Here is a 17,299-nt window from a genome sequence, read left to right as displayed (position 1 = left end):
CCTAAGGTGATAAAATGTTTAGAATTAGGGGAGCTTAGAGCTCAATTCTCGGACATTTCCACCAACTCTGTCTTTTATAAGAAAGAAACTAAAGCCCCAGTGGAGTAAGTGCTTTGTACAAGTTTAACTGAGTGAGAATTTAAACTCTGCTTCCCATGCTCATTCCATTGCATCATACTGGTTCTCAAAACTTTGAGGGCTCGGCATTCTATCTACTACGTTTTCTGAGCCCGATTCACAGCTGTTTTCTAGCTGATCCTGGATTTTTTTTTTTTTTTTTTTTTTGAGACAGAGTCTCACTCTGTTGCCCAGGCTAGAGTGCAGTTGCATCATCATAGCTCACTATAACCTTGAACTGGGTTCAAATGATCCTCTTGTCTCACCACCCCCAGTAGCTGGGACTACAGGTGTGTGCCACCATGCCTGGATAATTTTTACATTTTTTTGTAGAGGTAGAGTCTCGCTATATTTCCCAGACTGATCTCAAACCCCTGGCCTCAAGCAATCCTCCTGCCTCAGTTTCCCAAAGTGTTATGGCTACAGGTGTGAGCCATCACTCCCAGCTGATTCCTAAAGTTCCAATACAAGCTTTGACTTCAATGCAAACATTATTTTCACAAGATTTTAAAATGTGTTATATGTGCTTTATAGAAGTTTAAGAGACTAAATCTATCACTGAAATCCATTTATATGAAGGAAAAAGAACTTGACAAACACTGTTCTGGCAAGTAACTGCTAAATATAATCTTAATGAAAGAGAAGTTTTCATTACAGATCTTCTTTCACATGCCATCTAAAGCTTTTTCTGTGTATATGTAACATCGGGTATACATGTGAAATATACACACATAATACAAATATTTTACTTATAACACAGAGCAAAATCCTAATATATAGTAGGCACTCAGTAATTATTCAAATAATGTTTTTGTGGATTTTTGCATATATCTATGCAAATGTTATCCAGAGCCTGGAACAGTGCCTGACACCCAGGCACTTGGGAGATATTTGCTAACATACCAAATGAGTGCTATCTGTTTTACGAAGAATGTGCTATTGCCAATTCATGTGCTTTGTACAGTATCAACCATGGCCCCAAATTCAACACCAATTTCAGTTCTGGAAAATATTGTCAGGAAGTTTTTTTTTTAAAGTACAACTCAATTATTCTAGCTACTCTAATATATGCATTTGGAAAGTGTCATTAATTATTATATTCTAAACAATTATAGTCTAATGTTATAAGTAAACTTTTCGTTGAGAATATATAATATATTAAAGTTGCCTTGCCTATAACCATGATGCAGTGGCAAAGTAAAACTTCCATCTCCACGAAACTCTTCAAAATGATTAAAGTAGAATTTCTGAGCAGATAGAACTCACAGGCATCCTGAACTAAATCAGTTCAAAGATGTGAAATTTTGTGTGGGGCATCGAAATCAGTGTGGCCCGTTTAAGAAACGAAACAAACCTTGAGGAACAATTCTGGAAATAATGAAGAAATAAGAACATATTTTAGTTTTCTGGAATCAGTTAAGTTTTTGCAAAGCAGTGATTCTAAATTTATATCCAGAAGATATTTTACAAATACATATGTGAAAATTTTCTTTCTGACGAAAGAACTATGATGTTACCAAAGACTACATCATTTTTTTTCCTGAAAAATTTAACCAATATTTAGTTGAAAAAAATGCTTCTTAAGATCATATGTTAAACCTTAAAAACAATCAGTAAAACCCCAAATTGTGTGGAAAAAAGTCCTGATCTATAATTCTGTGTATGATGCTGGGATTAGGCAAGCAGCTGATGGCTTGATCTGTCAGGGGCTAACCTGAAACTGCTGACTTCCTGGATGTGAGCCAAAGGTTGCCCTTGGGGTTAAGATAAGCCAGTTAATCTCCTGACTGAAACAACTAGTCTAGACATTGAATTGCTCTGGCACAGTACTTGTCAGGGATGCTGTGGATTGACTACATCCTAATTTTGCCCACTGTGTAGTCCTGGAATTGCAAGGGTGTTTTGGATAAGAGCATGGCACAATTGTTATGACTTGACTAGTTCAGCTGCTGTTATAGAAGGTGGTGTGTTGGGTTTCGCATGACTTTTTTTTTTTAAGATCAGTTCCCAGTCACCAATGAAGAGAAAATAGCTGCATAATAGGTCCAACTTGTTTTATTCATGCGTGAGGATGTAATAAGGAATCTGTAAGCTGGTATTAGACTGTGCTTCTGATCCTCTGAGAGGTTCTTCTGGCTGTGAGGATCCTTAAAAGTCGTTGAGAGAGCCATTTGGGACCGCTGTATGCTGATGACTCTGAACTGGAAGACACATACAAAATGAAAAGACGTTCTAAAGAGCCAGCACAAAATAAAGGCAGTCATTGGCTACCAAACAGAAATTTGATACAAAATTCTGCCATTACCTGCTATTTTAATGTAAGAAATGCTAAAACAGACTAAGCAGCAAAATGGGTCTTGTACAGATCTGGAAGTCTTCAGAGCAATCATTTCCTACCTACAGAGAATTGAAGACTTCAATCCACAGTTGGGATGTGCCATACAGACTTGATCAATTTTTTAAATAATTTCTACTGTGTCTTCTTCAATATTGAGCCCTTACTTCATTCAAGATATTTTGGACTACAAAAATGAACAAAATAAGGTCCTTCTTTTAATATTTCCATAAAGACAGTCATGTCAAATAGAAAAGAATATTACCAAGAAAATGAGCAGCCCACTGTACATGCTAACTTAGAGACTGAGAATGCAGCTGAAATAAGTGAAGGATTCTGGACCATTTAGACATCTCTCTTCCTTAATTTGTCCTATATACCCTTAATATACCCTTTCTTATCTTACCCTCTAGATTCTTCTTCCTATATTCATCTGAATTTGCTTCTACTACTTGTATGGACACAAAGTTTTTCTCTCTAGTCTGACTCTTATCTATGCTCCTCTAGCCAAACACATACTGAATATTTTTTTTTTTTTTTTTTTTTTTTTTGAGACAGAGTCTCGCTTTGTTGCCCAGGCTAGAGTGAGTGCCGTGGCGTCAGCCTAGCTCACAGCAACCTCAAACTCCTGGGCTCGAGTGATCCTTCTGCCTCAGCCTCCCGGGTAGCTGGGACTACAGGCACGCGCCACCATGCCCGGCTAATTTTTTATATATATATATCAGTTGGCCAATTAATTTCTTTCTATTTATAGTAGAGACGGGGTCTCACTCTTGCTCAGGCTGGTTTCGAACTCCTGACCTTGAGCAATCCGCCCGCCTCGGCCTCCCAAGAGCTAGGATTACAGGCGTGAGCCACAGCGCCCGGCCTATACTGAATATTTTTATTAAAATGTCTCACAGGGCACTCTGGGAGGCCGAGGTGGGCAGATAGCTCAAGGTCAGGAGTTCAAAACCAGCCTGAGCAAGACCCTGTCTCTACTAAAAAAAAAAAATAATAATAAAGAAAGAAAGAAATGAATTGGCTAACTAAAAATATACAGAAAAAATTAGCCGGGCATGGTGGTGCATGCCTGTAGTCCCAGCTACTTGGGAGGCTGAGACAGGCGGATTGCTTGAGCCCAGGAGTTTGAGGTTGCTGTGAGCTAGGCTGACGCCACGGCACTCTAGCCCAGGCAATAGAGTGAGACTCTGTCTCAAATAAAAAAAAAAAAAGTCTTACAGGGACATTGAACAGAACCCATTGTTTTATTCTCAAAACATACTCTTTTGAGTGTGACTCACTTGAAATGGCTGCACCATATTCCCCAGTACCAACCTGAACTTTTGGAGTCCTCCAAAATTCCTTAATCTCCCTTAATTCCTCACTCCTGACTCCTTCTCTGTTGCAGGTTGAGTTCTCCAGGGCACAGATTCAGTTTTGCATCAACGTGTATGGAAGGGGGAGGGGAAGGAGACAGGATTGGTAAAGGGGGAAGTTGAGCTGTGATAAGGGTCCAATCACCTCAGACAATCCCAAGAAGATCTTGAGAATCAAAATGGCTTCTGAGTTGTCTCATATTGGACATAAATGTCAGGGCTTTCAGAGGGGTCTGGGTTGTGCATCTCCATATGGGTTTTATTCTCCTGTTTCCTTTGCAACTACCTTTTCTTAGTTTCTTAAAACCCTTTTTTCAAACTGTTCTAGAAATTTTTTAACTAGCCCAGTTTCCCTCTTCTCTATAGCCCCATTCACTTTAAAACAAATTCATGTCATTCCACTGCTTAAAATCTCCCAGTAACTCCCCATTACCTGCAGGATAAAGTTCTGATTTCATAAAATGACTTACAAGGAACTTTAGGAGTTCAGACCTGTCTACCTTTTCAGACTCTTTACTGATAGCTGCTCCTGGACCACTCCTAGATGCCAGCAATGTGGGACTCCCTATAGTTCCCTAAAGGTACCATAATCTTTGTGTCTCTACTATTTTATTTACCTGGAAAGTCTGCCTGTCACCTTATATGCCCGCTGAATTCATTTCAATCATTCCTCAAGAGTCAACTTAAGTTCATTTCCTTGAAATGCTTTCCACCCACATTTCTAGACAAAATCAAGCACTTTCATTTCCGTGGGTGCTCCTCATGAGTTGTAATTATTTGTTTTTCATTTGTCTCATTCTCTAGGATGTGAAAAATCAAAAGGCCACTAATGTGTTTGTGCATATATGTTATAGATCTATAAAACTATCGTGTATTCTTTTTGCTTAGCACAATTTCTGGCTCAAAACTGGATGTTTAAGCTTCCCAGCCCCTGGGAACCCTCATTCTACTTTCTGGGAGAAGGAAGGAAGGAAAGAAGGAAGGAAGGAGAACAAAAGCATTTTCTATACAAACTATAAACTATTCTAATCAACGTCTATAATTCCTTTATTAAGGTCTTCATGAGCTCTGCATCTAATTATTTAGTCAACATAGAAACATTAAAGTTTGTGAAATTTACTCTTGATATACTTTAGCTTCTGCATGATTTTTGCATCTCTATGAAAAAAGTCACATGTTCCTGATAATCAAACATGACTGTTTGATCGGTGGTGAAATGGATCTGCCTGGTAAGGCCTAGAACTGAGAACCCGAACAGATCATTAGGGTAAATTCCCACGGGAAGTGCTGGCAATAGATACCCAGAGAGAGGCATTTGGGACAGTTGAGCAATCAGTGTGAGAATGACCCACAGCAGGTGAGTGGAGCAGGGCTGGTTTTTGACTGGAGGAGGGAGAAGACAAGGGCTGGTTTGTGACTGGTAGTGCCAAGGGAATGATTCAGGCAGCTGGCATGAAGACTTCCTCCCAGAGATCCAGCAATAAGTACCATGTTTCCACGAAAATAAGACAGGGTCTTATATTTATTTTTCCTCAAGAAGACACCCTAGGGCTTATTTTCAGGGGATGTGTATTTTCCCCTCAAAGCCTCAGCTTGCAGCAGGCACAGGATGGCTAGGACCTGACAGGGGGAGCCGACCTTGTTGGTGGGGCTGCCTGCACCTTCCCGGTCACCTCTGGGATAGTAGCTGTCACGATGGGGCAGATGAGAAGGGCTGCTCATGTTCTTTACTGCTCCTCAACGAAATGCATGGGTTGTACAGACACACTGCATAGCCACGCCCATCACTAGGTCTTATTTCGGGGTAGGGCTTCTGTTGCGCAAAGGTTTAGAAATCCTGCTAGGGCTTATTTTATGGGTAGGTCTTATTTTCAAGGAAACACGGTAGTGGATACCCAGTCACAGCAACTGGTGTTCAGAGGCAGCTGACAAGACTTGGGAGGCCTGGTGTGAGGGGCAAGTCAAAGTTCTAGCATTGCAGGTGTCAAGATTGAAGCAGAGAATCAAGCAGAAAACTGCGACAGCAGGGTGGAGGCCCGGGGTGTTAGGGCAGGGCTGTGTGCCACAGACACAGTCACTGTGGACAATAACAAGGACTTATAATTATGGAAAGTAGCAGCCAGGTCACGGTAGGGCTGGCAGGAGAGTTGACTTGAGGCACTGAATTTGGCCTCTGTTGTCTCTTCGGGTACAGTTTTGGGAACTACTGGGAAAAGCTTGGAGCCGTAGCTTGTAAGAATGACCCTCAATGCTAGAGAGAAAATGGACAATAAATTAAACTTCATTTTAGTCAGGATCCTGGGTACCTATAGTGTCAAAAATATCTTCTACTAGTAAGAATTTACTGGCAAATTACCAAGAAATACCCTGAGGTCTATTTAGGGAATTTATTTTGTGGCTGCATTGAAAACAAATTCCTCAAATAGCCCCATCCTTACTGTGCTGTGACCTGTACACTCCCTATAATTCAGAAGAGTGAAGAAAGAAGCAGTGGAGGAGAGGATATATTTAAAAACACACATTTAACCTGTTCCTCAAAGCCAAAGCCTAAGGAGAGAAAGGCTCTGTAAAGAAAGTAGGAGGAGGGCCCAGGATGACTTCTGAAGGAGACAGAAAAGCATCCTTTGTCCAGAACTAAAGCAAAATCATGGCCATGTGGTGATGCTGTTTTATGTTCATAACTAGGTCATAACGAGATGGCTGCATTTCTAATGATGAAGAGCTCAGGATAGTCTGGGAGCAGGAGGGGACAAGCAAGTCTCCCTCAGTGTGCAGTCCATCTGTCCGAGACAGTGGACGGTGTAGGGGCTTCTTGTCAGCTAGAATGTGTGTGGGGGAAGAGAGAAGCACAAGAACCGAGAGTGACTCCCTGGGCCATCTTTGGCATTTGTAGGATCAGCTGCTTTGTCTTTGCTTTGCTTTGTCTTCCAGGATGGAAATCATTCTTATTGGTACGCAGGATGCCATCTTGGCTAGGTTGAGCTACCTTCCCCTTCCAAGTATGTTTCTGGTTGGGGTGGACCAGAAAGTTTCTCTCAGAAACTGGTATGAGTTTCTCTCCCAACAATGAGAAGACAGAAGGGAGGCAGCAGCCACTTGATAGTGTAGGCATGCCGTCTTCCAGGTATTCAGTCAAAAACTAATTTAAGTGCTGCAATGAAGTGGTTTTCCAAATGTAATTAAAGTCTCAAGTCAGTTGACTTTGCATTAACCAAGAGGAAGAAGGACCTGGGTGGTCCTGACTTAATCAGGTGGAAGCCTTTAAAATGGGGACTAGGCTGGCCCTGAGGGGCGGAAACTACAGATAACTCAGGGGAAGGAAGACTGTCAAAGGGATATACTGTCAAAGAGATCCCCCTCACTGGAAGCTAGTGGCAACTGGGCCCACAACTGCTCTCTTTTTCTTTCCCCAACCTTCTATCCATTTCTCTGCCTCCTGTGCCAGGCGTGTGTGTTCCATTCCATGGCAAAGTTGCCCCAGATTCTACAGAATAGCCTTGTTACCAAGGTCGGAGGCAACAAGAATAGACATATGTTTCAGTCTGTCCCTGTGTGGCTCAAGCCCATCCTCGCTGGGTCCAGCCTATTTGTGATGTTCACTGCTATCTGCCTGCGCACTTGGGCTCCAGCACGTGCTATGGGGACAGCCTTGCAAAGACCGCTCAGCCCGAAATTCTCTGTGATAAACACACACGCACTTATACATATACAAAGATGTGTGTGTATGCATATATAAATATGTATTTATATTTATATGTGTGTATAAGTATTTATAAACATACATACAAAAATATAAAATACATATAAAATATCCACTCTGGTTCAATCTTGACTGATTTGCAACACCTTATTTTTACCATTTTTTTGAATATCACTTTAGTGTCTGTTAAGCAGTTCTGCATGTTTTATTATATTATGTCATGGATGAAAAAACAGGGGCCCAGAAACATTAAGTGACCTAACCAAATGCCACACAGCCAGTAGGTCACCTAATGAAGACTTGAATTAAAGCTCAAGCTCCTCAACCATGCAACATTGCTTGTAGTGCTAATGTGTTCATAGTGCTGTGTAGAAAAAAGTTTATAAAAGCACAATAAAACTTTTTGGGGGGTATAGGAAAAAACATACTGCAATTTAGTTTGAAATAATAACGTCTCTTTATATTCCTAAAAATTATATAGAAGTCTATATTGGGGAGATTGAAGCTTGTGATTAATTCTAATATTTATAAAGAAAATTTTAAAACCCCAGAGAATTTAGCAAAGGGTTTGATATATTATTACACTTCCTGGGGTAGGATAGGGTAGGTAAGAAAGGCTGAGTGAGGGGAGATCTTAAAGGAATAACAAAGATGTGAAGTCAAAGAATAGAATAATAGACCTGTGCAATAGCTATTCTATACTCTGTTATGCATGGCTTAGATATAATAGTTCTAATTTAAATTAATTGATATAGGCCCAAGCTTGCCATTCCCTAGAGATGTTTAGCATCTTGATCAATAAAAGTCAGCATTAAAAAGATTCTTATCTATCTATGTATCTATCTATTTTTTCCCCCTGTGAACAACAATAGGTATAGAATCCTAGGATAAAAGGACACTTTTGGAAATAACAGTAATTTTTAAGTTGAAGGGGAAAAAGTTGAAAAAGATGTGCTTGGCCTCAAGCATCAACATCTATTCATTGGTTTTCTTCTCTTTTGGCCTTCACATAAACTGAGAAACCCATAGCCCATGTAGAATGGAAATATGTTATTTTAAACCACCTTTCTTCTCCATGCAAAGCCCACTTCTTCTGCTGGGGAATTGCAATCCCACTGCAGTCAGTCTAATGAGGACCACGGATTGATCACAGAACAATGTCCCAGGCCGTGGGGATGGTGTGGGAGCGAGGCCCCACGTGGAGGGAACAACTGACTTAAGCAAGGCCAAGGAGGGTTCTCCTCCAGGGTCTTGTACACATGCGTCTGGATGAGGGCCATGCCTTCCCATGTGGTGAAACTATGTGAGAAGAGCTGATGGTGGGCCATGGCCATGTCTTCTGAGTGTGGGAAAAGACTGTCTGCAGTAGGAGCAAATGAGGCTAAATTGTATAGAGGCTAAAGGGCCAGCCTGGAGGGAAGCCTGGTAGGTCCTGTAGGTGGCTCCAGCTGTCCCTGAGGCTCTGCCCCTCCTGGGGGTAGCTAATTTTTAGATTTTTATAAACTGCCCTTCGAAGAGCAACCAAAGAGCCTTGGGGAATAGGAATGGGTGAAATGCTCTATTTCTAGAGACCTACATTCCAAGCTGCAAAGTTGGATCAGAGTTATGTCTGCTCAGGGGCCAGGCCAGAACCTGAGGTGTCTGGTCTGAGCTTGCATAATTGTGGGCAGAGACTTATATGCAAGGGGACCATCCTGGTGCTTGACCCTTATGCAAAATAGGCAGGACCACAAGAACTGGAAGTGAAAGCTAATGTGTGCTTGTAAAGTTTCAACATGTCTTTTTTTTTTTTTTTTAAAGGAAAGGGAAAAATTGGGGAAAAGTCTTGAAAGGAGAAAGTATTTTGAGGAATTTCTAAATACTCTCAATTATTTTGTAGTTGTGGGACTTTGGTTTAATTTGAATCAGTAAACTCTCAGAGGGCATCTGTAGCATTTGGAAAAGGATGGTTAATTTGCAGCAGATACGAGCTTTTGTGCAAAGGCAGAAAGATGTACTGTAACATATGATGCAGATCACTTTAGAGTAATTGAACCATGGCTTTTGCATGCTTTCGATCTTAAGCTTATCTCTATCTGAAGCCTGTAGAAAGTCTTTTCCCATTTACATAACAGGGCAAGAGATTATTACAACTAAAATTAGATCCACGAATTGCTATGCATAGTGCTTTGTAGCATAATCAAATTATGATAAAATAGCCTTTATTTCTTTATAGCTATATAATATAGTTAGGTTCTTTAGCAATTTGTTTAGAAGTAAACGGGTGGCAGTACTATCTTATTATATTAAAGCATCACTGATTTTTGGCCAAATTGACAACCTTGCTTGATTGTTTTTTAGAGATGCTTATTTGAAGAATGGGGAGGAGCCTGATAAAGTCTAATTTGTTTCCCTTTCTTGGCACCCCTCCCCCAGCTCTTTTTTTAAAAAAATATATGGGCCACTGCCCATGAGTTCTTCCCGCTCACCCTTATCATTTACTGTGATAATACAAGCCCGAGAAAGTGGTTCCTGTTCATATTTGATATGACCAGATAAAGTCAAAAGCCCTATGCTTTCCTAGCCTCGGAGAATCCTTAGCTGTTTTCTTTCAGATTCTGAACAGGGCAAACTGCAAAATCCTTGTCATCAGCTAAATTATTCTTGTAAAGATGTAAATATAGGAGAAGAGAGGAAAACAAACAGAGTTGAGGAAAGACTAGTGGCAGTGGGGGAAGAGAGGAAAATGGAAATTCAGACTGAGTAATGGGGGAAAAAGCAGCAGAAAGGAGAGAACAGGAAAAATATGACAAGGATCTGGCTATGAGGGAAAAAGGAAGATACAGAGAGGGCAGCATATAAAACCAAGGGAAGCTTATAAAATGGTGTGAGAGCAGGTTTCCATGCCATTTCCAGGCTCTGAAAGTTTCTTGATGGCTCTATTGAGCAGAACGCTCCCCCCCCCATCCTATATTACTATTAATGCTAAAGGTAGCTGTAGCTGCAGAGGTGGCATTTCTTCTAATTTAATTTTCAGTTACTGAACTCAGTTACTGACTCTTTAGAGCCTGAGGGAGGACGAGCCTTTGTTAAAGCCACAGCCGTTAACTTTCACTTTTCTTTTCAACCTCATTAGATTTCCCGAGGTTTAGTTCTAAACCTAAAGCACTGCACTGGAGCTAAACTATGTAAAATAACGTTTTTGGTGGAAAGCAACACCTGCAAAAATGTCACACAAATTTCAACTTCAGTTGTATCCAGTGATGTCACCAAATGAAGTCCTAGAGCAGACGAATGAAGTCCTAGAGCAGATGACACAAGTAATAGGGCATTAAATTTGTCACGGGCTGCGTGGAAGCCACCGCCTGTGACTTCGTTCATGGCATCCTGCAGTGCAATGATGAATCAGAAAAACTCCCTGTCTGGTGGCACCTTTATATTCGTGTTCAATGGGCAGCACAACCATGCAGACATGAGCCTCACTGAAGCAGCATTTGAGAGGAGACTATTTACCTGGTTTATCCACACAGGCCATCAAAATTCTGATTTAATTGGTATGGAGGGCCCATTTCCCATATGTGGGGAGATTCTTTCATTTAGAACATTACAAAAATGGCATTTTTTAAATTTTTTTACTTTTTTTATTGAGAATGGCTAAAGGCTGGAATGAGAACTATGGTTGATTGACTCTGAACAATGATATAAAATGATCTATAAAGTTTACACAATGCATCCTGTGATCAGTCTCTGCTTCCATGTCTTTCAGAGACACGTCCCTATCCTGGCCCAATATGTGGGTCGTGAGTTGCTGACCTTGTCCCAAATGGTCAGGCACAACCAGGGAGGTTTTACTGCCTCAGGACTCACTTAGCTGCTCATAGCCTCTGTGCCTCTGGTCTTTGTGACAAGCTGTTTTCTCTCCTCTGCTGTTGCATTCTGTCCTTTATGTGACATAGAGAGACATTTTAAAGCTGCCTAAGTGGGACAAGTCCCTCCTGTGAAGAGTATAAATCTAATTGGATCCACCGTCTCCTCAGTGCCTTGGCACTGCCTGTGTAATGCCGTTGAACTTCCTCCAAGCACGGTAACTTGGGTGTACTATGTAATTACTTCTTGTCCAATATCATGTACCTTTGCTTTTCTTGAGATGCTAGCTGTGTAAAAGTCATTCTAAAGGATATATAATGATATCAGAGTTACTAAAGAAAAACTTAGCTGTATAGATGGTTAAAACGTTTTACATTATTCTTCGTTAAAGAAGTGATGAGATCAAACCAGATTTATTTGGTAGAAAAAAATACCAGATTTCATTTGGGCTTGTTCTAGAGGAATATTTTTACAAACTTTAAAAAGAAAATGTACAATAAAAAATGCATATTACATCATGACCCATTTATTACAATATTTTTTGCTGAGAAACCATGTGATGCTTTTTGATTACTTCTATTTATTTCATTTAAAAAATGCTGGTTACAACCTACTACATTTACTTCATTACCCACAGATAGGTAGCGACACACACATAGTTTATAAACTACTTTCCTAGAATTTTGAGAAAAATAAGTACAAAGGATAAAAAAACAAATTTAGACTTCATGGAAATTAAGTAGCAGACACGCGGGTCTATGTTCTAAACACACAATAGGTGTTTTGTTCTTGTTATCTTAAGTACTAAATTTAATGGCTGATTGTTTTCTGAAGATTGTGATGGTAACTAAATCCTTGTTACACTGAATTCATTATGATGTTTCAAACCAGTTTGTGAGTAAGCACAGCATTAAGGCTCTTTATGGTTATTATCTTTAATCTTTAAAATATAATAACTTTATGAGATACATGATTTATCAGAAGAAGAAATTGAGGCTTAGAGTTAGGCAGTTTGCTCCAGGCCATGATGGGGTTAGTAGTAAGTAATCAAGTCAGTGTCCCCTCCAAGTGCAGTGAATTTTCCCTCCACTGTCAGGCCCCCAGCTGGGCGGGGCCAATCAGAATCACCTGAGGAGCTCTTCCTAGTCACACATTCTCTCTCTGTTGCCTCCAAACTCCATACCAGCTTGGCTGCTGCTTACGCTAAAAGAAAAGGAAGAGGTGGTTGGTCTATCTCTAGTACACTAAATAGACCTCATCTCTATACCTCCCCAATTTAAGATTTTTATACAAAAATAGTTGGCTTATGTAACTTTTCAGTAATGACTTTCAGTGTATCATAAGCAGATTGAAAAGAGCACCAATGCATCATGGAAATTTTTAAAAATTAAATAAAAGCACAATTTATTACTCTTTGTGAAGATAAAATAATAATTTGGAGGTATTACTGCTTCTAATAAAGAAGCCACTCATGAAGTAAGCAAGGCATTATATTGAGAATACTCTGATCAACGAAGCACTCCCTCTTTTCACTCCCTGGCACTGTCCATGCACCAGTCCTTGGACTGGAGCTGTTGTTTATCATAAATAGCCTCAAGCCAATGAAATTGGACCTGGGATAGGGTATATGTAGTAGGTAGGTGAATGAATACACACAAAAAGTTCTATTCATTTGCAGAACATATAAGAACCCAAGATGAGTTATGAGACATACATACAGTAAATATTTCATTTATGAAAGAATTGGTTGAGAAGCAAATAAGAGAAGAGCATTCTAGAAGACAGTAACATATAAGTTTAAATACAACTTGAAAATAAAATTAATTAGATTAAATAGAAACTTATTTTGGTATTCAAAAATTAAGTTTAAAAAAGTTTGACAGTGGATGATGAAAACTGTGGAATTAGTTAAAAAGAAAATACAAAGAGAGAAATGTTAAGGAATATTACTGGATGGTTTTTGAATCATTTTTCAAATCTAAAATATGTTTAAATTTTACTTTCTGAATCTTAGGTCATTTAAAGGCTACACCATATTGGCAGTTAATTGATAATTTTTTTGGCATGAGGATTTTAATGTATCAGTGTTCTTTGTATATACACACACACACATACACACATATATAAAAGCAGAATGTGTGTTTAAGAGAATATAGTTTACATTTTGATGAAAGAATAAATTATGTGGGTTGCATTAGACTTTTGAGTGTTATTTAAAAGTCTTCTCTAAAATTACTTTAATTGGCTACTAGCTCCCAGAAATAAAGAATAGCCTTGAAAATGTAGTCACTAAGTTATCAATTTTAAATATTTATTTCAATTATTTGAAGAAAAGCAAGTATATGTTTCTGCCTCAACCTCCTTCACTTGATTGAACGGAAGACCTCATTTTTCCACCCGTCTGGCACAGTAGGTGGGACACCACTGCCACTCACTGGTTTGTCCAGCTGTCCTCCTTTTCTGGCACCTGGGAGGACTATGCTTCCCCTCCTTCTTGAATTTAGGTGTAGTCATGAGTTGTGTACCCAAAGGCTTGCTCTGGGTAATGTGCAGAAGTGCATCAGTCCAGGTGGCATGATAGAGCCTACGTGGGATTCTTCATGTTTTCTCTTTCCCTCCCTATTGACCTAGCATGGCACATGCTTCATATGATAAGTACGTCAGATGGTCACCCATGGAAGACAGTTTTCAGGGCCTTCAGATTTGGGATGAGGAAGTAATAATTCTTTGTTGTATTATTCCTTGAAATCTGGAAGCTGTTTGCTACCACAACATAATCAAAACCATGCTACCAGAGTTGGTAAATCAAAAGAGTTGGTTAAAGCAAAGAATTTTAAAACATGATGCATAGATAACTCTAATTTTTAAAAAAATTTTTAATAAGAAAAAAATACATAAAATAACCAATGCTTTTGTTGTTGTTAGCCAGGACTTTTCTTCAGTGATGAATTTGCTGACTGGATTTTCATATTGTCTTTCATGCATAACCAAATAGATTGTGCTTTACATGTGATTTTTCCATGGAGCAAGAAAGCAAGGCATGGGTGAAACAATATGAGTGCAGATTCTTTTCCCTTTTTAACATTGCTCCTCACAAATATTTTACCATTGGCTGGCTCACCAAGCCTACTTTAACAACACTTTTTCAAGAGACTTACCTTTATTAAGTCTTTCCGGGACAGTCTCCTTCCTTTTCATAGAAATACCTCTATTCTTTTCATACTCCTATTTTATTAGCTTATGTGGTATTTAATTAAATTATATAATTCAAATAACAAGTACAAATTGCAGAAACAATTTAGGGATAAACATAACTGATTATTGCAAGCATTTAACTCATCAGGTTAGAGCAGAAGACTACAGAATTCTAGAGAATAGCCTACTGGTCATGGGTTTTCAGCCTTTTCCATAGGACCTAGAGCAGGCGGCCTCAAACTAGGCCCTCGGGCCACATGCAGCCCGCCGAGGACATTTATCCGGCCTGAGGGGTGTTTTTGCCACTGCTGCCTGTCCTGCTTAGCAGCTGACTCGTCCTGGGCCCACAGTGCGCATGTGTGGAATGTGCATGGCACTCTCCAACAGCCCTCCAATGGTCTGAGGGACAGTGAACTGGCCCCCTGTTTAAAAAGTTTGAGGATCCCTGACCTAGAGCATCAGTATATTGAACATAAATCCTGCGTATCTTCTTAGATTCCTTAGATGACATTCTTCTCTCTCTCAGGCAGCATCTACTCACACCAAGTCACCTTTTCACTTGCAATATGAATGAAATGCCATGTTGCAAGCATGGGATCGGCTTTCTGAGTGGTTGCCAAGCAGCTTATGAGTCAATTGGAAGTGCTGGGAAGATGTCTCCTATCGTGACCAATAGGAAATGAGAGATGGGAGGGATCGAGCAGGTGAATTTCTCCTTTCATCCTGCTATGGACAGCAACAAAGCTTCTCCTTGCGATGTTTTAGGAGAACGTCCTTTGTGCTGAGTAAACATGAAATCTCTTCTGAAATCTGTGTCAAGTGGTGACCGTCATGATCATGATTTGCATTACTCCCTATCTTTTATTGCCTCACTTCTCCCTTTCTCCTCATCTTTATTACCCTGGGCTTACATGTCCCACGCGTCAGCACTTTAATCCCTGCCTCAGGCTCTGCCTTCTAGAGGAACTGTACAAAGACAGTCAGTTAATCCGATGAGTCAGTTAAACAGAGGTCTATTTAAAAAGCGTCTACGGAATAGTATTAGGGCTAGGCAAGGAGACACTAGGAGCCCAGAGGAGGGGTGGAATATCTAGAGAAATGTACAGTCTGTTGAGCCTATCTAGGGAATATAGCATATATTGAGACATCTAAAATGAATATGAGTCCTGAAGGACAAAGAGTACAAAAATAGACCGTTGGAGAAAATAAGGTTTGTAGTCTGGTAGGAAAGCATAGGCATAAGAAGGAAAGATACTAATACTATTAATAAAAATAATCACTAACATTTATTGATCCTTACTGTGTTACAGCTTCCAGGTTAAGCACTTCACAAAACTTATTTACTTATTATAAGAACCCCCTGAACTTGATATTGTTAATTTTACTAATTTTATGATGAAGAAACTGAAGCTTAGGAAACTTAAGAGGTTTTTATATAGTTACCCAGCTAGGAAATAGTGGAGCTAAGTAAGATTCAAACCCAGGCAGTTTGATTCCTCACCACAGGATTAAGTGAGGACAGAAAAATATTTAAATGCAGCATAGGTCACCTGATAGAAATAGAGTGCCGTGCAGAGAACTGGGAACCATATCTCAGACCCCAAATAAGAGGATCGCTGCACAAAATAGGGCAGCCTGAGTATGACTGTTGATGCAAGGTCAGAGGTTCTCTGAACAATTGTTCAGAATTTAAGCAGCCTCTAGGTAAAGGAAATCACAGCTAGCTGGTGTAAGTCTGCTCTGTCTGAAACAGACTTTTTATGGTAATTGTTGCAGATGGCTAGAACTTTCAAATTTTATTATTTCACTTATTCCACCATTCAACAAATATTTAATAAACATTTGCTGTGAACCATGTGAAGTTATTGGCACTGTGGATACACAGATAATTAAGGTACAGTCCAAACAACAAGGAATTCACAGGCTGGTAGAGAAGACAACCAAGTACTTAAAAAATTATTAAAAAATAGAAGCAAGCATGGGCCATGGAGAGTACAGGAGAGTTCATCTAACCCCCTGCCTTACGTTACAGTTATGGGGACATTTCCCAAAGACAATGAAGATGATCAGAGTCCTGAGAACTGGACAGTTGTTTTTTTTTTTTTTCCAGAAAGGGCAGTCTAGGCAGAAGAAACAGCACAGGGAAAGAAGAGGAATGACAAACAAGTATGGTGCATCCCAGAAACACATGATAGCGGGGTAGATTTGGGCATATAGGCATACAACAAGATCAGGATGATATTTTTGAAAGTAAAATGGGTGCTTTTCAGTACTACTCTGGGACAACAAGAATAAACTGGAACCATCTCATGTAAACCAGGATGTTTGGTCACCCCAAGACAGGAGGCTGCAGAAATGGAAAGAGTTTTGGAATCATTTAAACTTGGATTTGAATGCAGGCTTAGATGGTCAGAGGCAGAGTAACCATGTTCAGTCATTGATGTAGCTCATTATGCCTCAATTTCCTTCTTTAAATTGAAACTAATTCCTTGAAATTTATAATTTCTTCCTTGTAGGTCTGTGTGGTGACCAAATGAGATAACACACGTACCACAATTAATACAACAGTGGCCTAGAGTTGGTGCTCAGTATTGTTTCCCTGCGTCTACTCTACTCCCACCATAGGACAAAAATGGGGAACAAGGGCGGAGGATTAGGCAAATGAGATGACCATGGATCCCATACATCATGCTAAGGAGTTTGAACTTCCATCTGAAAAAAATAAATAAATAAATGTAAGCTTTAAAT

This window comes from Microcebus murinus, chromosome 11 (assembly GCF_040939455.1).
Source record: "Microcebus murinus isolate Inina chromosome 11, M.murinus_Inina_mat1.0, whole genome shotgun sequence".
Classification (NCBI taxonomy): Eukaryota; Metazoa; Chordata; class Mammalia; order Primates; family Cheirogaleidae; genus Microcebus; species Microcebus murinus.
This window is presented reverse-complemented; position numbering follows the sequence as displayed.